At 35.5% G+C, this 23,931-nt stretch overlaps 1 non-coding gene across 1 annotated transcript; it reads left to right on the forward strand.

Moving 5' to 3' along the window:
* The first annotated feature begins 6,081 nt into the window (after window positions 1-6,081).
* LOC122122001 lies at window positions 6,082-6,190 on the forward strand. The gene has a single exon (XR_006150081.1). It is a non-coding gene; the product is annotated as a U6 spliceosomal RNA (small nuclear RNA).
* Window positions 6,191-23,931: the final 17,741 nt, after the last annotated feature.

The raw sequence follows: 23,931 nt of genomic DNA on the forward strand, positions 1-23,931 counted from the left end.
AGGTACGGGGAGGGGTAATTGGCATTTCTGGGAAACTTATCAAGATGCAGTGGAATCAAAACCTTGAAGAGATGAGCAGTAATCACTAAATATAGTCAGGGGAGATATCTAATGGTATTGTGGAGGACCAGTGTTGTAGACCTTCCTGGCCAACTAGAGTAGAACCCGTACTTTGGTTCAATTGGCCATCCCTTTCACCCTAGCATTTCATGCAGCTGTCCATTCTCAAACATTTTATACTAGTTAGGAGAGACTCCTTCCCTAGAGGGTCATTCGTATTTCCTAATTACTTAGGTGCTTTTCAGGATCCCCCTGACAAAGTTTCCAAAATGTTCAAAGCTTGAAACCAGAAAGCACCTTATGAATCAGTTTTATTCTTATGATTAGTATAAATAAAATATTTTGGGGGTTGAGAATATGGCTTTGTGGAAAATTGTTTTTCCAGCATGCATGAAGCCCTGGGTTTTATTCCTCGGAACCACATAAACAGAAAAGGCTGGAAGTGGCAAAGTAGTTCAACTGGTAGAGTGCTAGCCTTGAGCAGAAGAAGCTCAGGGAGCCCCAGGACTGGCAAAAATAAAATATAGAGTAGAATAAAATCAAAAGAGGTTTGTTATTTATACTAAAAATTTTTTTAATCCATAAACTAAATGCTCTAGTAGGATGGCATGGGAAAATTAGCTGTAGAAACATTATCTGACAAGGTAAGAGCTTCTGTGGTGATTGGAGACAAAAGTTGCACAAAGAACATTTTTTTCACGGGGGGGGGGTTCCGGTCGTGGGGCCTAAACTCTGGGCTTGGGCACTGTCCCTCAACCCTTCAGCTCAAGGCTAACGCTCTACCACTTGAGCCACCAGCCACTTCCGGCTTTTTTTCTTTTTAGCTTATGTGGTGCTGAGGAATCAAACCCAGGGCCTCAGGCATGCAAGGCACACAGTCTACCACTGAACCACCTTCCCAGCCACAGCACAAAGACCTTAGAAGGTTTGAACATTGGCAAGTGAGTTAACTAAAAACTCAGACGAAGAGCTGGGAAGGTGATTTAGCGGTAGAGAGCTTGCCTTGCATGCATGAACCCTTGGCTTCGATACCTCAGCACCATGTAAGCAGAAAAAGCACTGTGGCTCAAGTGGTAGAAAGCTATCCTCGAGCTGAAGAGCTGAGGGACAGTGTCCAAGCCCAGATTTCAGGCCTCACAACCAACAAATCCAAGAACAAAGAAAAGAAAAAAAGAAAAAAAAATATGGGCACTGGTGGCTCACGCCTGTAATCCTAGCTACTCTGAAGACTAAGATCTGAGGACGGTCATTCAAAGCTAGGCAAGGCAGGTAAATTCTGTGATACTCTTATCACCAAGAAACCACTCAGAAAACTGGAAGTGGTGTTGTGGCTCAAGTGGTAGAGGACTAGCTTTGAGTTGAAGAGCTGAGGGACAGCACCCAGGCAAAGTGTTCAGTTGCAAGACCGACCAAAAAAAAAAGGCAAGCTACACCTAAAGGGTTTCCTACCAAGAGGGATATGATGCAAATTCATTCTTGGAGCAGACACTCTGTGTATGTATTCCAATTTTGAGTCTACCCAGATTCAAATTGAAACTGAATAAGTGAGGTAAATACTGTGGTGATTGTGTCCACAAAAGGACTACTGCTATGACTGTGTGGCAGCGAAGCCACACAAGAGGTCCTATTTGTGCTGTCATGGAGCTCAGACCCCATGTGCATGAAATTCATGATAGATCAGCAAAATGTGATCTGAGACAACTTGGAACACCTTGTTACTCTTCTCAGAAGCAAGAGTCTATTTCAAAAATCCCTGAAACTGATCAGCTCTATTCTTTCCAGGTCAACTACCTGGGGAAAATTGGACATTTCTGGGAAACTTACCTGAATGTAGTAAAGGCCAACCCTTTGAGATGAGCAGTAAGTACAAATCATAGCCAGGGGAAATGTCTCGTGGTATTCCAGGAGACTACTATTGGAGATGTTACGGGCCAACTGGAGTGGAATCTGTGCTTTGGTTCCATTGGCCAATCCACACCTGACCATTCTCAAACACCTTAAATTAAGTAAGGAAAGACTTGTTAGTTAGAGGGTCATTCAAACTTCATATTTGCAAAAACAAACTACATATTTACAAATTTCATATTTACTTAGGAGCCCCTGAAAAGTTCCCAAAGAGCTTAAAGCTAGAAACCAGAAACAGCAGCTTAAATTAATTTTATTCTGTTGATCTCCATAACCTATGATCTTCATAATCGAATTATTCCAATATGTGCTTTTATTTATCAGCAGGATTTGTTTATTGGAAATGCCACCATGTAAAAGTAACTAGAAGCCCCTGGTAGGATTGAATGGGAAAAGTTTGGTCTAAATATAATACTTGATCAGATAAGATGGTGATAAGTGAAATGAACCCCAACATAGGGGCACAAGTGCTTTTTTCATTTCTTGCTATTGTTTCTAACATAGTTATAATGTTCCATGTGATTTTTGTTTCTTTGTATTCTGTCCCCCCACCCACCCAAAACGGCATAACCACTGTTTCCAATGTTTTTGATGTTGGTGCCCTCCATCTTGTATATAGAGTTCACTAGATTGAGGAGGAAAAGGGGGAAAAACTTAAAGGGGAATACAGGTTGACCCATTATAACAATGAGATGCACAAGACACTGTTGAAAAACAAACTTTACAATTTAGGCAGGGGTCGGGGAGAGTGTATGGAGTAGTTTTGGAGCTAGGAGGTTAGGGATGGTAGGGGACATATAAAGGAGGAGGTAACAATGCTTGATAGGAAATGCATGCTTTACCTTGCTCATGTAACTAACCCCTCTGTACAGTATTTTTACAATAAATATATAAAAATAAAAGAATAAATATACTTCAAAGGTAATCTGTGTGGTGGTTGGAGGCCAATGATACAGAAAGACTTACAAGGATTGAATACTGGAAACAAATTACCTAAAAACTGAGATGATGCTGAATATAATCCTAAATGCTCAGGTGGCTGAATTCTGAGGATCTTTGTTTGAAGCCAACCCAGACAGGAAAGATGAGACTTTTATTTCCAATGAAGGTGCAAAAAAAGATACTACTGGAGTTGTGGCTAAAGTGGTAGCCTTGAGTAAAACTGCTCTGGCACAATGCCCAGAGCATGAGACCAAACCCAAGACCAATCCCCCAGTCACTTATAAAAAAGGTTGTGTGTCTGTGTGTGGTGGCAGATCCCTTTACTAGTTTGATGACAGAATGAGCATTTTAACAATGAGTCATGGTGGCAATATTTACCTCTTTAGTAATTGTTTCCTTAGTAATGTGTGCACAGGTGCTTTATCTCTTCTATAACAGGTTTTGTTCAGTGACTGACTGAAAAACTGCCTTAATCAAACCCTTTTTTAAATTAAAATATCTTATTGGATACTGCTGAATAGGAAAGTCAATGATTATTGTTTGGAAGAAAAGAAAGCAAAATCAGATGGGAGAATTGTAGAAGTTAAATCTTGAAGTGCTTGACTGATATAAGCACTGCCCTTGTAAAGGTAGTCAAAACCTTACTAATGCTATTTTAGAGAAGTGCTAGGGGCTAGAGACATGGCACTAGTAGTAGAACACCAGCTGAGTAAAAGTTGGTTATTTTTCATATGGCCAGGTGTTCGGATTTGGTTGATTATTAAAGCTTTTGACTAGTTTGAAAGGGGTCAAAATTTTGATCCATCATGAAAGATGATCCCAAAGGTCAAATTCATGGGAGCCAGTGGTGGGCTGCCTAGCCAGTGTGCTTATTCAACTTGGACATGCAACAGGATGCCTTCTGCAGGAGTAAACTTTGCCTTGCTGAGATGGTGTTTGTAGGATACCTTAATTGCCCCCGGTATTTCCAACACAGATCTTCTGTGCCATTCATGAGGCATCCTACACATCCAGCCGCCCTGTTGAGCCACCTCCTGGATGGTCTAAACATGCCATTCCTGGTAGCTGATAATGGAACCAGGTATAAAGTTAATCTGCAACATCAGGAAGAGCTACAAACAGACACACTCAGAAGCAAGCAACTTCATGCATTGGCCTTGCTAGAAAAAAATGAAACTATGTATCCTGCTTTGGTACTTGTGTCTTTGTAGGGATGGTGTATGAGAGAAGTGTCTTAGATTCAGGCTCTTAAATTCTTTCTGTCTAAGAGTCTTGATCTGCAAATTCATTTGTCCAGCTAGGAAGAGTGAAAAGTTGGAGATGGAGTCATCTCTGAGAAAAATCTCTAATAATGGAGTTGAGAAAAGGGAAGAACGAGAAACACAGTCTGAAGGGAAAAGTGTACCAAAAAATCTTACTCCCATTACAGCATGTCTCTGTGATTTAAGAATTCTAAACCTAGGAAGCTCAAGAAAATTGGAGATAAAAAGCCTCCCTCAGACATTCTTAATATTGTCTTCTTTTAGGGAGAATGTGGGGAAAGCTATGAAAATATGTGTTAAGGCTCATTTTTATTTTTGAGCTCTAATTTTAATGTTCACTTGTTAAACTAAATCCTCTATATGCCTGTCTCTGTGTAAATACTCATCAACATGAAATATAAAGTGATTTTGATAAAAAATAAAAATGACTCAGAAGAAATTATAAATACAAAACAATCTTCACAGAAGCAAACTCTCAGAGATATTTCATGACTTTGACAAGGATAAAGTGGGTGAAGTTAGTATAAATTTAGAAGTATGACAATGCACAAAAACATAACAAGATACTCATATATTTCATTATATAACCCAAAGCAGAAAGCAAATTTGTTTAGATGATTTTTAAAATCCAGTCTCTCAGATACTGGGAAGGTGGCTCAATGGTAGAGTGCCTGCCTTGCATGCATGAGGCCTTGGGTTTTTTTTCGCAGCATCACATAAGCAGAAAAAGTTGGAAATGCTGCTGTGGCTCAAGTGGTATCACTAGCCTTGAGCTGAGGGACAGCACCCAGGCCCCAGAGTTCAAGCCCCATGTCCAACAAAATAAAAACAAAAACAAAACAAAACAAAACAAAGTCTCTCACTTTTCTGGCTTCAACATTGTAATAACTCTGCTTCAGCCTAGGGCTAATATTTTAGGTGTGGACATGTATCAACACTCCTGAATCAGACTCTACTTCATCATTTTTTAAATACATATTTTGTTCTTAATTTCCCTCTTTATAAACTCACATGCACCTATAAAAAATGGTGTGGCCATCCCAATACCCTTCTCAAAGTACCTCCTAATGACAACTTACAAAAAGTTGTATTATATTACAAGAAAAACAATGCTACAAATAAAGAAAACCAATAATTAAATAATAATGATTAATAAAATAAAAAACAAAACAATTATCATTTTTTCAGTTTTTGAAGTGTACTACAAATTAGATTTTATTATTGTCATATTTCTTTACATTTAACACTGGCTAAGATTATGACGTTCAACAAGAATTTTATAGGCTATGAGTAGTGTTTAAATCACCCACTAAGATTACCATTTATAGTTCATCTCATAATTTGTATATGGCTTATATCATCATTTGTTCCTCACTAACATATAAAGTAAGGAAGGCCTACAGTTTTAACAGAAACTGTGTAGATAACATAGCCAACTCTTTATTCTGCTCCTTTACACAAAGACTTTGCAACTTCTCATTAGTAAGGTTTCAATAAACTCTGAAATGTACATACTTAGTAGTAGTTATGTGCTACCATAAATCTTAAATACTTTATAGAAAAGTATTATGACCTGCCAAACAGTCCCAGTTTTGGCATATATAAGCAAATTCCCAAAATTAAATATATTTAAAACATTAAATATTTTAACAAACCTTAACACTTGCTGCAGTGTTCATTATGACAGGTCCCTTGTATAGAATAATTGAATTCCTCCTCCTACACATCTCTTGAACAACAAATATCTGGAATTATTTTGTTTTTGACATGTCAATCTTGATTTTTTCTTAAATGTGTACTTATGTAAGAAGTACATGGTTCTAAAATTTCATGACAATTCTTTTAAACTTACGTTTTGTTGTATTGTCTAGTTTAAGAAAATCAATTACAATTTATATATAAAAAATGTTCTTTGCTCAATTCAGCATCACATACACTAACATTGGAATGATACAGAGATTAGCTGGCCCCTGTGCAAGTATGACAGGCAAATTTCAGAAGCATTCCATCGCCCAATTTGTTAGGAAATGGAAAGACTTGGAAAAAAATTATTAAGTGAAGTAAGCCAAGTCCAAAGAAACGTAGGTCCCATGGTTTCTCTAATTTTCAATAACTAATATATGTCTGGGATAAGCAGAAAAGGTCAAAAGTTATGTGTATATGACCAGATAAGATTGTGTTAAGGGAAATGAACCCCAAGTTAGGGACACAAGTGGTTTTTTTTTCTTGCTATTTTTTCTTACATACTTATGACGTGCAGTGTGTTTTTTTTTGTTTCTTTATATGTTCCTCCCCCATGCTATAACACCCGTTTTCACTGTATTTGAAGTTGGTGTGCCTACATCTTGTTTATACTCTCCTCTAATTTTTTGAGAGGAAGGACGAAAAAAAACCAAAATGCTTAACTAGGGATACAGGTTGACCCATGTAACAATGAGATGCACAATACACTATGTTGTAAAGTGAACTTTACAATTGAGGCCGGGAAATGGGGGGGGGGTTAATGGACTTGTGATGTTGGGAGGGAAGGGATGGTAGGGGAACAATAAAGGAGGAGGTAACAATGCTTGTTAGGAAATGTACTCATTACCTTGCTCATGTAATTGTTACCCCTCTGTACAATATTTTTAAAATAAAAATGTATAAAAATGTTCTGAGATGGAAGAGTTTATTTCCTTTATTTTACTCATATAATTTCGTTAGCAAAAAATTCATGCAAAACTCCGATATGAAGGTAATTTGAATAAATATGTTTGTGAACACACGCATGTGCTTAAGCACTTGCATGTGTGTTGGCGTGCTCAGAGTTTCAAATCAGGGCTTCAAGTCTTGCAAGGCCTTTTCTCTCTAGACTGGTGTGCTACTAAATGAGCTACATCTCCGTTCTTGGCCCTTTGCTAGTTCATTAAAATTTTTGAAAAATAATCTCATGAATTTCATTTGCCCTGATTGGGTTTCAACTGTTATCAACAGATCTCAGGCTCCTGAGTAGATATCCCAAGTAGTTAGGATTGCAGGTCTGACAAACCAGCAAAGACTTTCAGAATAACGTTAAAAGTAGAAGAAAATTTACTTCAGAGGGGCATGTTTTAGCATTTCCAATTTTAAAGCATTTTGGAGTGATTATTTATGATTTTTTAAATTTTTGGTTACTTATAAGAAAGTAGATGATGATATTTAAAAGTTTTAGTACTTTTTAAAAAGGATACTGGAATTGTGGGACAGAAGAAATTTGCCTCTCTTTGGACCTCAATGTATAAGCTCAGCTCTGAGCATGATAACCCAATGTCACCACCACAATCTGTGATGAAGACAAATGTGACAGAAAACAATCACCATGGGCAATATGAATATTGAATTGAGAGTGTCATAGAATGGAGAGATTTTATCTACCTTTTGTGTATTGCTGAAAGACTTTTGGAAACTTTGACTCATTTCCTTCCTCACTGTGTGTGTCTTTAGGTCATGCACTTACTACCTTTAATTACAATTCTTCCCAACACTAAAATGGTAATAACATTAGCATTATAGCAAATGTTATCTTAACAATTAAGGGAATAAAACTTGTGAAATACTTAACATAAACTTCTAGGAATGAGCTTTGAGTTTAGCCAGCATTCTTTTTAAAATACTAAATAGAATGTGATAAGTAGTACAGAAACCATTACATGTAGTTAGCAACCAGAAGTAATATCTATTGATCATGCTCTGCTTCCAAGGAAGCCAGGTGGATAACTTCTCTTGCTGTAAATCAAACTGGTTATCTTATGTCTTGATAGTGTAAAAATATCAGGGACAGAATGATGAAAGAATGTTGTAGACTGAGATGAAATCCATATGAAAATGTGCAAAACGGATAAAACATAAAATTATCTGAGGAGTATATTGTGTTTTACAACATTTAAGTTACATCGCAAAGATAAAGAAGACATAGAAGAATAAATTCATTTTTTTGTTGTCCCATCATAGGTCCTTAAAAGGATTAACTCTTTCTCATTCTTATACAGGCATCATCGGATGAGAGGAACTGTATTTTTTTTTTGGTTTGCTTACTTCCATTTATTCTTCAGTTTGAAATCTGAGCTACTTGAGACTGAAAGAAACCAAGGGAAATTAGACAAACAGGCTTTGGAAAGAACAATCAATGTAAAATAAATAAACTACAGCCTTGTAACAGGTCTAACTAAATTGAGTTATATACTGTCAATTGTTAACACAAAATGATTTAAGCAATACCATGTTATTAAAAACTGAAAAATGTTAGGAGTTGCTACATTTTTTTTCTTTTATACTACCTTGAATTGATAATTGATCTAATTTAGCGAGATTAAAGATGAGATTAACAGAAATTGGATCAAAAATGGACAAAAGGTTTGAATAGACATGTTCTCAATAAAGCCCTGAAAATTGCCTGTGGGTTTACAAAGTTGTGTTTAATACAACTTCTATGCTGCCTTAATGCTTTTTGATTAGAAGTCATTAGAGAAATATAATTCAAAATTACTATGATACAACTTCATAACTATTATAACTTATCAAAAAATTAATGGAACCAGTTATGGTGGTAAAGGCTTGTAATTCCAAGCATTTAGGAGGTTGGATTTAAGTCTAAGGCCAGTCTAGGGTAATGCAGATAGTAAAAACCTGCCCTTTATTACCTTTGAAGAAAAGGTAATAATGTTGGTGAGAGTGTGGAGAAAAGGAAATTATCTACACTATTGGCCAAAAAACAGGTTAGTATTCTTGTTGTAGAAAGTAGTATGCAAGTTTCTAAAGAAATCCAAAGTTGAGATATCATGTGACCCACCAATCATGTGATTATTTCTCTCTAGGTAACTCGAAAATAAATCTGTATTTCATTGTTATTCACATTATTCACAAGAGCAGCCAAGATATAAGTCAATGTTCAGTGTTCAACTGCAGACTATTAAAGCAACTGTGGTACAAGCACAAATATCTTTTTCTGTTTCATCCTTAAAATAACAAGAGACTGCTCCCATTAGCCACAACTTACAATGACCTGAAAAATGTATTGGAAATGAAAAATATTGTGTTCTGATCTTTGTAAACACACACACACTCTCACATACACACACACACACACACACACACACACACCAACCTCAAATATTAAGACAGAATTTTTTTTTAAGTAAAGCAAAGTGGAACATCTGGGGCATTTAGTTCACAATGTAGAAGATACTAGATATACAGTATGAGGTATAGAGTTGAAATGTACATGAGAATACAGGGGACAACATTGGCCTTACATAGGAATGAAGCTAAATAAGTAGGAGTTGTTCTTCCTAGTAAGGGTTGTTCTTTTAGTTGTTCTTCTTTCAGTAATGGATAAGATGAACGTAATTTTTTCAATATACCTGCCTGTTTGCAGAAATGATAACAAACAATATAGCAATAATGTTGCACGCTCAACATAGAACAAACTGTCAAATTAAAATACATGAGATTATCCTTGATGTAAACTAATTATTACAAATAAGGGAAACCATGGGAACTATGTTTTTTAAAGTCTGGCTTATTTCACTTAATATGATTTTTCCCAAGACCTTCATTTCCTTACAAATGAGGTAGTATCTTTCTTTCTGATGGAAGCATAGTATGTGTGTGTATGTGTGTATGTGACTGTGTGTCTCATTTTCTTGATCCATTCATCTACTGAGGGGCATCAGGGTTGATTCCATACCTTAGCTATGGTAAATATTACTGTGATAATCATAATTGTGCTGGTAGCTTTAGTGTGGCCTTGTTTGTGGCCATCTGGTTAAATGCCCAGAAGTAGGATTACTGGGTCATAGGGAGCATTAATGAGTACATCAATTATAATCTTAGTAGATGAGTAGAACAGCTCGATAGCTATGTACATATGACCGTATAAGGTGATTCTAAGTGAAATGAACTCCAAGACATGTTCTTTGTTGTTGTTGTTCTTAATGTACTACATGATTTATTTTTTTCCTTTTTTATGTTTTCCCACATATGGTTTATCCCCTGTAGTCACTGTATTTGATTTTGGTATCATGTGTATTGTAAATATGTTGATCCGAACTGGGGAACGGGAAGGAAAAAAAAATAGTTAGACAAAGGACAAAGGGGGAAACTATGCAACAGTGTTATCACAAAACAATAGCTTGGAAACGATCTTGGGAGGTGCGTTGGTAGGGAAGAGGGAGAAAAATGGGTGAAGGGGTAACAAGATAGAAAATAAATTAATTCATGACCTTAATTATGTAACTATAACCCCTCTGTACATTACCTTGACAATAAAATAAATATATATATATATATATATGAGAGCAGCAATACAGTCGGTGGGACTAGGGGAAATGCTGTACTATACAAAGAAAAGTATAACAGCTGTGGAGAGCAGCAACTTGACATTAATGTAGGAAGTAATAAACTAGCGTACAGATTTTCAGCCTCATGTCAGTCACTAAAAAGGGAAAACAAAATGCATAATCAGCAAACCAATACAGATAAAATAGAAAAATAAACAATTTAGGTGAAGAGATGACTTGTATCAAGAATAACAAATACACAATTAGAAAACAATAACAAGATGGTAAGTTTAATAAACATTATCCATAATTCTATTAAATGTTGTTTACATCACAATTTGTTAGAACTATAATTCAAATCACAGTTTAATAGTATATCATTTTAGTAATAGTTTACTTATTATTGATTACTTCATATTGAATGTTTAATATATAATTTTACTTTCTGCAGATATAGAAAAGAAAAAATGAAACTAATTTTAATAAATTAATGTAATAATTCAAAGTGTATCCTACACTTAGCACTCATCTTAACATGAAAAAATAAATTATTGCACCTCACTCTTGGTATTAGGTGGAAGGGTTCAGCATTGTAGTAAAATTCACACCACACAATACAGGAGGGTATGACTCCTCTAATCTAGCTTAAATTGTGGAAATTTGAATTTTACATGCATGTTTAATTCCTGTCTAGGTGACATCTAAAACATATACAATCATATACATGAGGAGTATTTCAGATGATACTTAAAAGTCACATTCATTAATTAAATTTTTATTATTTTGTACTAAATAAATATTTAAAAAGAGACTGAATTTCTGAGTAGATGATGGTGTATGTGTGCCAGATTATTCATATTGAGGCTTATTTTATATTTCTGACATTGTTTCTAAGTCGGATTTAAATTTCCATAAGGGGTTAAGTGCATTATATTGGATATATGAAAGTAAACTGAATGTTTATTCCATTAATCTTTTGCCACTTGTCTAATCCCAATATAATTTATCCATGTGTTTGATGTAATGAAAATAACAACAGATAAAAGCAAGATAAATCACTCTGTAGTAGACAAGTATTTTCACATTTATTTTCATAGTTGGTCCTCTTTTACACTACAGAATATTCTTGGGAAAATGTGCTCCAGGCTGGCCACAACTGCAGAATATTATGGTTTGATGAATCATAAGAGAAGGAAGGAAGGGGACCTTTCTTCCAAAAGTCTGCTCCATGGGATGTGATCTGTTTCATGGTGCTGAATTGGAAATGAACGTTTTTCACAGTCAACCTTGAAAAGCCATCTTGATAGACCATTTCTATAAGTGGTTACAGAGGATTATTGATGTCTTTGCAAGGATGCCAGATTGACTCATTTTGAGACAATTAACAGGAATTTAGTTAGCTGTTTCTTTGTATCTTTAGGAGAAAAACTCATTGACTCTAGGTCAGGGGATTATTGGGACCCAGAGAAGCTACTACCTTGAATAGTAATCCTAGACCTCTAAAACAAACGAACAAAAAAAAAACCACACAAAACCAACCAACAAACAAAAACTCCAGTAAGCACAGCCAGTCAGGTCTGCTATCACAGACTACATGAAGTCAGGCAAAAAACAGAAGCTGAAAGTCATTTAGCTGGTCAATAACATATTTTTTATGAAGCAGACTCAAATGAGACTCCAGAGAGTCAGAAAGACTGAACAGAGAGACTAAAATTGATCACACAAAGATTAGAAAGTAAAATTCCTTGTAGAACAAATAAATCATAGAAAGCCTATGCATGTAAGAACAAGGCAGAAAACCAAATTCCAGAAATGCACATTTTCTTAGAGGTCAGCTTAATGAATTATCAATGGAAATCTTTGAATTCATAAATATTTGACCACATGTGGGAAAAGGCTGAAGAGAATGAAAATGTCATTAGTCACATTAGGAAGTAATCAAGCAAAGATTTGTTATAAAAAGAGAAAACAATTATTCCAAAAGTGGGTCTCATTAGTTTTGATGTAACAGTTCTTGATTTAGGTGCTAGCAATTGCCATACAACTGTTCAGTCCCACAGCTGAGTTGATACTGGCTGCAGTATTCCTGCATGAAGGAAAAGAGAAAATTTACAAATGTCTGATGAAATGAGTTGAAGGTGAAGTGTTCTAATAGTGATATATGAGGTGTAGACACAAGTGAAGAGGTGGATTTTCTTTTCTAAAAATCCTCCATTTTTAGCCCGGTGCCAGTGACTCACAGCTGTAATCCTAGCTAATCATGAAGCTGAGATCTGAGGACTGCGGTTCAAAGACAGCCTGGGCAAGAAAGTCCTTGAGACACTTATCTCCATTTAACCACCAAAAAACCAGAAGTGACACTGTGGCTCAGGAGATAAAGTACCCCACCTTGAGTTGAAGAGCTCAGGAACAGTGCCCATGCCAAGACTTCAAGCCCCTTGAACAACAACAACAACAAAATCTCCCTTTTCTTGGACTGACTACATCTTTTCCTAATATTCAACAAAGAAGCCATTTTGTCACCCACTACCTTTAAGTCCTATGCTAGCTATTGCAAATAGAGTGATTTGGTATCTTATGTCAAAGGGTTCATTTTTGTGGAAACAAATGCCAGCAGTGGTAACTTTTTTTCCAGTCCTTGAACTCTGGACCTGGGCACTGAACATAGTTATACTTGTAGCTTTCATGTGAGCTTGTTTGTTAATTTTTGGATTACTGCCCATGTGGGGAATTACTGGGTCTTAAAGGAGATGTGTATTTACTCTTTTCAGGAAACTCCGTACTGCATTCCACAGTGTTTGAACAATTTAATTTCCAACCAACAGTGTGATAGAGTACCCAATTGGCTGCATCCATGCCAGCATTTGCTATTGTTAGCTTTCTTCATAATGAACGTTCTAACTGGGAAGAGGTAGAATCTGTCTTGTTTACTTGTAGATACCAAAATTGAATGAATCCATGAAACCTACATTATTTTGTCTGCATTCCTTTCTCTTTTCTCTTAGTAGAATTTTCCCAAGCCTTTCATTTTTCTTAAGACTGGTGAAAAGTTATCCTTTCTAATGGGTGAATAGAATTCTATTGTGTGTGTGTGTGTGTGTGTGTGTGTGTAAGATGACTATAAGCCCATAAGTTCATTTCTAAGCCTTCTGTTTCATCTGTAATTTTGTAATTCCATATTAAATTTGAATTGCTTTCTCGAATGCACTGAAGAATATTGTTGGGATTTTGATAAGTATTGCATTGTTAGTAGTTTGGGGACAGTATTGCAGTTTTCACTATATTAATTCTTACAACCAGGAGCATTGAAAGACTTTCCATTTCCTTGAATCTCCTTCAGTTTCCCTTTTTATATTTTTAAAGTTTTCACAGTAGAGGTCCTTCACATTTTTAGTTAAATTAATTAATTCTCAGTTTTGTTGTTGGTCTTTTGTTTAGATTTGTTTTGATTTTGAGGCTAATACATATGAGGTTTTTTTTGGGTTTCAGCCTGGTTCATCCCACTGTTGGTAACAGAAAAACTACTGATTTTTGTGGGCTATATACCTTGCTACATTGCCGAAGTTTAACATCACTTTTACTATCTTAAGGCAGGAAGCTATAGGGTCATTTCATCTGTAAAAAGGGATAGGTTTACTTCTTCCCTATTTGGATCCTCTTTATGTTTTTCTCTTCCCTATTGCTTTTGCTAGATAGTCCACAACCATACTGAAGAGTAGTAGAGAGAGTGGACATCCTTGTCTCATTCCTGATTTTAATGTCTCCATACTTTCACTGTTACGTAATTGCTAATTATCATTATCATATACATATTCAGTAGTATATTGAGGAACGTTCCATGCATTCCTAGCTTCTCATAACTTTTTAATCATAAAGGGGTATTGCAGGTTGTTAAAAAGCTATTTCTATATCCAAATAGACAATGATGTGTTTCTTGTCCTGGCTTCCGCTGATGGTTTGTATTGTGTTTACTGACAAGAATATTGAATCCAATTGTATCCTATGCTCATCCTATTTGATCATAAGATGTGATTTTTTTGTTAGTGGCAGAAATTGGTTGGTGAGAATTTTTTAAGAAGTTCTGTATCAATGCTGATCAAAGAACTGGGTTCATAGTTCTCTTTCTTTGGTGAGTCCCTATGTGATTTGGGAAAGAGTCTAATTCTAGCCTCATAGAATGTTTTGATAATTCCATTTCTCTTTCTATTCCATTGAAGAGTTAGTTCTAACTACTGTAAGTTCTTTGCAGGCCTTAATTTCATGGTAAATTCATTGAGTCCTAGATTTTTCTGGAATGGAAAGTGGTTTATTGACATTTCATTTTCATTACTTCTTATGTGTTACCTCTTGGTTCAGATCAAGTATAGGAAAGCATGAATTTCTCCAGGATTCTTCAGGTGATTGGCATACGGTTTTCAAAGTACTCTCTTGTAAACTTCTTAATTTTTTCTTATTTATGTTCTGATGTCTCATTTTTGTATGTAATTTTCTCTATTTGGGTGAGTTCTCTTTTTTGGGGGGGGGATTTTATATCATGAAAGTGATATACTGAAGGGTGGGTTACAGTTACATATGTAATGAGTAAATTTTTTGTGTGTGTGTGTGGGGGGGGGGGTCCGGTCGTGGGGCCTGAACTCTGGGCCTGGGCGCTGTCCCTCAGCTCTTCAGCTCAAGGCTAGTGCTCTACCACTTGAGCCACAGCGCCACTTCTGGTTTTTTTCTTTTTGCCAATGTGGTGCTGAGGAATCGAACCCAGGGCCACAGGCATGCAAGGCAAGTGCTCTACCACTGAGCTACCTTCCCACCCCCATGAGTACATTTTTTAACAGTATTACCCCTTCCTCATTTTGTTCTCCTTCCCCCAACCCTGACATCCTACTCCCACAAAGTTGTGAAGTTCATTTCTAACATATCGTCTGTATATCACTGCTGCTTTGGTTAATCTTTGTCCCACCATTTCTGTGATTTCCCTTCCCTTCCCCAAATCAGATTAATTTATCTATAAGACAAAGGGTACAGAAATAATAATAAAAAAAAAACAGTGACTACAGGGAATAAACCAAAGGGTAAAAACTAAATAGAAATAACTAAAAATTGTTCACTATACATCTTGTATCCATGTCTTGGAGCACATTTCAATAAGCATCATTTTATATGGTGATATGCATATTGCTATTGAGCTATTGTGAATATCCTAGACATATTCTATTTTTTCCAAATGAGTGAAAACCTGTAGACTCTGATTCTTTGGGTCTCGCATGTTTGACTTATTATGTTTTCCAAGTGATTCCATTTCCTTACTAGTGGGGCAATGTCATTCATTCTGACGGAAGCAAAGAGTTTTGTGAATATATTCGACATTTTCTTGATCCATCATTGCTGGGTCATATAGGAGCTCTATTGAGGAACCTCTATACTTCATTACATAGTATTTGAACAAGTTTACATTTCTACCAGTAGTGTAGTAATGTTCCTTTTTGGCCACATCCCCACCAGCCCAGCATCTCTTATTATTAGTTTTCTTCATAATGGTCATTTTAACTGGGGTGAGGGTGGAATCTAAATGTTGCTTTGATTTGCATTGCTTTTATTGCCAGAAATGTTGAGTATTTCTTTATGTGTCTTTAGGCCATGAATATTTCTTCTTCAGAGAGGTCTCCCTTTACATCTGTAGCCCACTTATTAAGAGGGTTGTTATTTCTTGGAGGAAATGTTTTTTGGGTGACATTAACTTTTTGGGCTCTAAATATATTTGAGATATGAGGCCATTGCGCGTTGCAGAGCAGCTAAAGATCTCCCAATCTGTGTGCTTTTTATCTATTTATCTATATAAGTTCTCATCTTAGTCAGATTTAGTAAGGGTCTGTCAAGTCTGTTAATTTATTTAAAAAACCAACTCTGATTTAGTGATTCTTTCTATGTTTTATTTTGTCTTTATTTAGTTATTTCTGATTTAAACTTTTTATTTGTTTCTGTCTATTGCCTTGGGTTAGGGCTTCTTCCTGTTTTCAAGGAGCTTGAGCTACATAATTAAAATATTCATTTGAGATTTCCCCAATTACTTGCTGTAGGCACACAGAGCTATAAATTTTCGTGTAAGTACTGCAAATATCAGAGTAGCTGGTATTTTGTGTGTTCCTTTTTGTTAAATTCTAGAAACTTTCAGATTTCCATTCTAATCACTTCAGTGTTGCACTGGTCATTCAGTAACTTTTTGTTCAGTCTTCATGGGTTTGAGGTTTTTTTTTTTTTGGCTTTAGCTGTTTAATACTAAGTTTGTTCTGTTATGGTCTGACAAGAAATGGGAATTCATTTAATTTTTCTTTCAATTTGGACAGAATTTCTATGTGACATAAGATATTTTCTATTTTGAAGAATCTTCCATGAGCTGCTGCAAAGAATGTATAGTCTGACATTGAATGTATATCATGTAGATGTCTGTAAGGGATAGATGGTCAATGTAGTTATTTATGTCTGCAGTTTCTTGGTTGAGATTTTCCTGCATAACCAATCCATGGAAGGGAATGATGTGTTGAGATGTCTTTTTAGGTTAAATAGTATTTGGTTGATGAAGTGGGATGTTGCAGTATTCAGGGCATTAATATTTAGACTTGTTATATCCTCCTAATGGAGAGTTGCTTTTATCAATATATAAATGTCTCTTCCTACTAATTTTAATTTTAATTCTATTTCATCATATGTTAGTAATTCTGCTGTGGCCTGTTTATGGTCTCCATTTGATTGAAAATTTTCCTTCCAGCTTTTTAGTTTGAGTATGTGTTTGTTTCTGTCAATAAAATGAGTCTCTTTTAGATACTATATCGATGTGTCTTGTTTGTTGATACTAGTATCTAATCTATGTCTTCTATTTGGAAATTTAAGTCCATTGATATTGAGAGTTAAGACTGAGAAATATCTGATAAATCCTGCTATGTTATACATCTCTTGTTAGGAGCTGTGCCTCATCTACTCTTAATATATTTACCTTGTTCTCTAGTAGGGAACATTTTATATAAACAGTTCCTCTTCTTCTTGACATTCTCTATGTAGGATATATTTGATTAACTTCTATCCTGATAATTTGGTGGACAAACATTGTTTCAAGTTTTCTTTTTCATGAAATATGTTTATATATCCTTTAAATGTAAAGGAGAGTTTGGCTTGGGACCATACTCACGGTTGGTAGTTGTTTACCTTTAATGTTTGTCATATATAATGCCAGGCTCTCTTTTTACCATATCAGCTAAGAAATCTGTATTTATTCTGACTGTATATCCTATATAAATAATGAATCTTTTTTCTATGGCAGCTTTAAGAATCCTTTCCTTGATCATTAATGATCCTCTAATGGATTATGATGTGGTGGTGGATTGTTCAGTTCTAGAATTCTCTTTGGTTTCTATAGCCTTCTCTTCTCTGAATGAGCCTATCTTGCTGGATGTTTGGCATGTTCTCTGCTAGAATTTTGTAATATGCTTCCCATCCATTTATTTTCTTGCTCTTCTCCTTCTTGATACCTATTTCCCTGAAATTTGATCTTCTGAGTTTTGAAGTTCTGGAAAGATCATTTCTTATTTCTTGGAGTTTTTCTAAATGATTATCTCCTCTTTCCTATTAGGCCTATTCTGTCTTTGACCATGAGATTATCTTCTATGTCATCTATTTACTGTGGAGACATTCTACTTTGTTTTTGATTTCCCTGTCTTCTAATTGGTCATTTTTAGGGGTTCTATCCTATTAATGCTTTGTTTTAGGTCTTGCATGGACTTTCTGTACATTTTTATCTTTGGGTGGGGGAGTTGCAAGGGTTGTTTTCTTAGCTCTGTCTTCTCTCATATCTTTTAACTAGGCATCCATTTTATTCTTGGACTCCTTTGTATTTTCAGAATTTATTTATCTTTCTGTTTGTAGTCTCCGTGAATTATTTTTCTAATGATTGGTTGGTCTCATCTTGTTCACAATTTTCTTGTAGAGGTTTTCTATCATTCCATTATTCACATTTTTCAGCCATATATGTAATGTATTTTGGTAACTATCTTCTAGATCCTTGATTGTCTGTTCTAATGCCTGGTTATTTACTGTGTGAATTATACTACTTTGACATCACTTTTCTTGTATTTTTCTGATTTGTTCTGTCCATTTGGAGGTTTTCTTTTGGGGGGATCTATGATCTTAATAGGTAAATCTCTATGTTCTTGGTTGATTTGCAAGTGTTGGTTTAGTCTTCTGTTGTGACTTGGTTTTCTGGAATTAGGTTTTTGTTTCGACCATTAATTGTAGGAGTAGAAACCAGTTGTGATGAGATGTTGTGATGATCAAACTTGTGGTTCCAGTGACAGTTCGGACTATCCAGTGATATGGTGGATTTTCTCTCTGAATGGATGTGGCTTTCTCTCATGTACATTTCTGTTCCTGCTTTTTTCCATGTTACCTTTTTATTTTCACACTGCAAATGAGTTTTTGAAAATGTTAGCCAAAACAGTCACAGCAGTCACCTGCCTGGCTGGACACCTTTTCATAGATTTCTGTTTCCTTGTGAAAACAGTATAAAATCTTCTTTTGAATTGTATATTATAGCTGACTTGGTGTGACCCTCTAGAAGAGGAGTACCTGCTAGGATACTAAATCTCTATTTTATCAGAGAGAGCTAGAGTAAACTTCTGTTGATCTTCTGCCATTGTTTTTCTCTTCCTCAGATTTATTTTTTACATTGTGGACTTTTTCACATAATTTAGGGTTTCTGATTTTTCTATCAGGTTATTTTTGTTTTTCTCTTTGTGTTACTTTGAGATAGTGATTTCAGGCTTGTATTAAGAGACAGTAAATTATGAAATGTATGTTAATATATTGAAGGAAAGAGAGCGAATATTTTAACATATTTGCTACACAAGTAAATTAATATTAACCAAAGCTAATTCAAATAATTACTGATGTACATTTCTGAGGATTAGTATAGTACTCTTTGATATATTGGAGGAAAAGACTTTAGACTCATTGCAACTGAACACTTACTAAACTAAACTTTCTTCTTCAGAAAAACAAAAGCTCCATTTCTTTCATATTAGCATTATAAAATCATAATAGCTGCATGTTGAATTGTTTTCCTCTGCTATTTTCTATTCCATTCTTCATCCATTAGGTATCTAGGGCTTTGAATGACCAAATCTTTAATACCTATATTGTTTAGATTGTGATGTAAATCTCAGTAATATAAATATGAATTTATCTTTGAGTCTCATCTTGAGCTATATTCATACGAAAATTATGCAAGAAACCTGACTTTTTTACTCTTTTCTATGGTTTAATCAATAAATCCATTCTCCTTAGAAATAAGTTCTCATCTTTTATATTGCTCCAGTAAACATCATGTATTTGTAGTACATTTACTGAAGTACACATAAAGATTGGAATAGGAAGATACCTTCCCCATTATCACTTTAAATTAAATGCTTGGGGACTATTTTATTTGTAAAAAATTAAAAAGTGTAATACACATGTTTTCAATAAATTTCAGTAAAATGTATTTTATTGAAAAATATATTTCTTAGAGATATTTTTGCTGCATAATGGACCCATTGCTACAATGAGATGTACGAGATGTTATGTCCAAAAACGAACTTTCCAACTTTGGCTGGGGATGGGGGGTGGAGATGGGAAGGGATGGGAAGGGGAAACAAAGGAGGCAAAAATTCTTGATAAGAAATGAACTCATTAAATTGCCCATGTAATTGTAACCCCTCTGTACGGTATTTTCACAATTAAAATAATAATGATAAAATATTTAGTTTCAAAATGCAAGTAAAATTTAGACCTTCACGTTGAGCAAGAGATAAGATAAATGTGAAATAGAGGCTTGCTATTAACATTATAATTCAGTCATATGTAGGCGTAGGATTAGTAAAGGTGTTGCAGTTAGAGTTGTTCTTAGGATGAGAAAAAGATGTAAGATATAGTGTAAAACTGCAACAAATTTAAGAAGAATGAATGACATCAAAGTAAGAATGAATGAAAACCAGTGTTGGTGTTACTTTAAAAATTCAGATATAATTTGGTTTAAAGTGTGAGTTACTGTTTTAGTTCTTGTTAGGATTAAAGAAAGATAAGCTTTAGGGTAAAATTTAGTTTTCCTCTAAGAAGTAGAAGTAAAAAAATGTGTGATTAAATAAAATAGAGACAATTTTCCTTACATTAACCATTTGGTGTTAATTCAGATTGTGATTAGGATTAGGTTTCATGTTAAAGAGGGTTGAGGATAGAGTAAATAAATAGATTAAACTGGTGGCTTACACCTATTATCCTCAGGAAGCTGATTTCTGAGGAAAAATCCAGCCTGGGCAGGAAAGTCTGTGAGAATTTCATCTCCAATTATTCACCAGAAAACCAGAAAGTAGTTATGTGGCTCAAGTGGTAAAGTGCATACCTTGAGCGAAAGAACTCTGGGATCATGCCCATGCCTAGAACTCAGGGATTATGCCTAGGCCCAGAGATCAGGCCCCACGAACAACAAAAAGAAAAAAAAAAAAGGAATGAAATAAATGTTAAGTAAATCTGACCTTATTTTAGGTTCTAGGACTTCAGGAAATGCTGGGATAATGGAAATACAATGTATTTCATTAGATGAGGATTTGAGGAAATGGGTATGATGATTCCTCTTATGGAACAAGATAGATTCAGGATAAGAGTGAGAAAATCTATAAGGTTTTGGAAAAGCTGCAACTTATTTCAAGAATTCCAAGGTGAATTTCAGTTAGAATAACACAAAATGAGCATTTTTCATAAAATTTAGAATTGGGATGGCATTAGTGTCAAGGTTATGGTTAGGATTCCACCCATGGTTAGGATTAGAGTGAAGGATAAAAAAATGAGGCTCAAATTGAAGATAAATTTTAGAATAATCCTTTTAAGAATTAGAATGAATGTTTTATTTATTTATTTATTTATTTTTGGGTCTGGTCCTGGGGCCTGGACTGTGGGCCTGGGCACTGTCCCTCAGCTCTTCAGCTCAAGGCTAGTGTTCCACCACTTGAGCCATAGCGCCACTTCTAGCTTTTTTCTATTTTGATTATGCGGTGCTGAGGAATCAAACCCAGGGCCTCAGGCATGCAAGGCAAGCGCTCTACCACTGAGCCACCTTCCCAGCTAGAATGGATGTTAACTAGAGTAATGCTATTAATATTAGAATCACCTTGCAATTAGGCTTCTGTTTATTCTCAATGTTACAGTTAAGATTAAGTTTATGGTTAGAAAATGACTAAGATTTTGGAAAAAAAATTGAAACCTATGTTTGGAAGGCTTATTTGAATCAAGTTAGGATGAGTGAAAATTAGTGTACTTGTGTGAATGTTAGTATTGATATATATTTTGGATTAAGATCAGGGTCAGTATTTTGTTCTAATTATAATTAGTGTTATAAATACGAAAGTTTTTTTTTATAAAATTAAGATTTCACTAAGAAATGAAGCAAACATGTCAGATTGAATAGTCACTATAGCATTATCATTATATTTTTTTCTCAGTGATCATTCTTGTAATTATTAATGAGAGTTTTCCAGCCAGGTATTTGTTGAGAGTTAGCTTTAAGTAATGGACTAAATGGTAAGTAAATCTGAAACTGTTTTAGGATATAGTGATTTAGGAAACGGTAGGATCAATGGAAACTACAGTATTTTTCCTGATAAGAGAATTTGAGGACAATTAATATAATAGTACATATTAGGGAACAAGATCACTTCAGAGGTAGAGTTAGGAAATTTGTTGGAATTAGGGCAAATTGAAACTCATTTCCAGAGTGCAAATTGGAGTATTCATTAGAATGACAAAAATTAGAGTATTTTTTAAAATTAATTTTGGACTCTCATTAGGTGGAAAGTTAGGTTTCAGTTCCAGCTGTGCTTAGTTTTAGAATTAGGAAAATGGAAAATTTAGGGTCAAACTGGAAGTATATCTTCGAATAACAAGTCAAGTTAGAATTAGGATGACTATGAAATAGGAAACTGCTAATAATATTAGGATTAGGGTATGATTAGTGTGAGGGTTAGCCTAAAACTTCCAGTTAGAGTTCAGGTTATGGCATGATATGGAGTAAAATGTCACGATATGGAGTAAATCCACAAACTGTTTTAAGAAAGATGAATTGAAACAAAGATAGGATGAATAAAATCTAATGTATTTGTGTGGCTTTTTGAATCCAAAAGCAATTGCTTCTAAGGTTAGGGTTACTTTTCTAATTTATGAACTACTGAATTAAAGGCACAATTATTTCATTCTTACAAACCAAAACAGTCAGGATTTTGGGAACAGTTTTCTACATGAAAATGTGTCTTGCAACCAGGATTAAATAATAATGAACAGGGTGTCATTTATTAAAATTAGGTAAGTTGATGCTACAGCTTTCAAAAATATCCAAAGATATAGGATAGTTACTCAGAAATGTTACCGGGAAAACAGATATTCTACTTGCTCTAACTGGGAAATGTGTGTGTGTGTTTGTGTGTGTGTGTGAAGTCACCACAGGTCTTCAACTCAGGCCTGGGTTATGTCATCAGCTTATTCTGTGCAAGGATGACACTAAACCACGTAGCCACAGGTTTTCTTCTGTCTTTTTAGTACTTAATTTGAGATACATATCTCATGTATTTTCCTGTCTGGACTTAATCTTCTGATCCCCAGCAATCCTTGGATTAGTGTTACTGTGGCTGCTACTGAAAGCATAATCAAAACCTACTAGCTACAATGTAGGAAGTAGTACATATTTATTTGTATAGCTATATTTATTTGTATTACTGTGCATGAAGAAATTCTGGAGATTTCTGGTTAATTCATAGGGCCCCATGCAAAAATATAGGACAAGAGGGAAGTAACTCTTTTTAAATTATAATAGGTTATCATTGATGAAAAATTTTAGTAGATGTCTTTCCTTTTTATTTCTTTTTTGCCAGTTATTCAGTGCTGCAGCAAGCCTGTGCCCTGGAGCAATTTTCAAATCACAGCGTGAACCTCCATTTCTGTAGTCCCTGTAGGTATGGTTGCCTCCCCAGGTCACCCGTTGCGAAGTGGGGCGCCTTCCCTTGTGGTGCACGGGCAGTGAGTGGAAGTGTTTGCATGCTCTCCAGCATTGCTGGATGAGCCCCGCCCACCCTGCCCACCTAACTTCCTGGTCTCTGTTGCTCAATTTCACCCAGGAGCTGGCAGCCATGGGGCTGCAGTTGAGACCACTGCTGCCCTATCCTCCTCCAGCTGTGCTGGTACTAGTCTGCGGTGGTCCTGAGCATGTGGGCCATCCCAGGACACTGTGTTCTGGGGTCACTCCCTGCCCCCATGAGTGTGGAGTGGGGGGACACCATGCTTGTACAATGCATGATCCATGGGAGAAGGAAGGCTGCACATGCAGTCTGCACCTTTGAGGCCAGGCAGCCCAGCCTTGGTTCACCTCATCAGTCTGTAAGGCGGTCTGGGAACTGGAGCCA

Source organism: Dipodomys spectabilis, unplaced genomic scaffold, assembly GCF_019054845.1.
Source record: "Dipodomys spectabilis isolate Male_0828 unplaced genomic scaffold, ASM1905484v1 ptg000200l, whole genome shotgun sequence".
Classification (NCBI taxonomy): Eukaryota; Metazoa; Chordata; class Mammalia; order Rodentia; family Heteromyidae; genus Dipodomys; species Dipodomys spectabilis.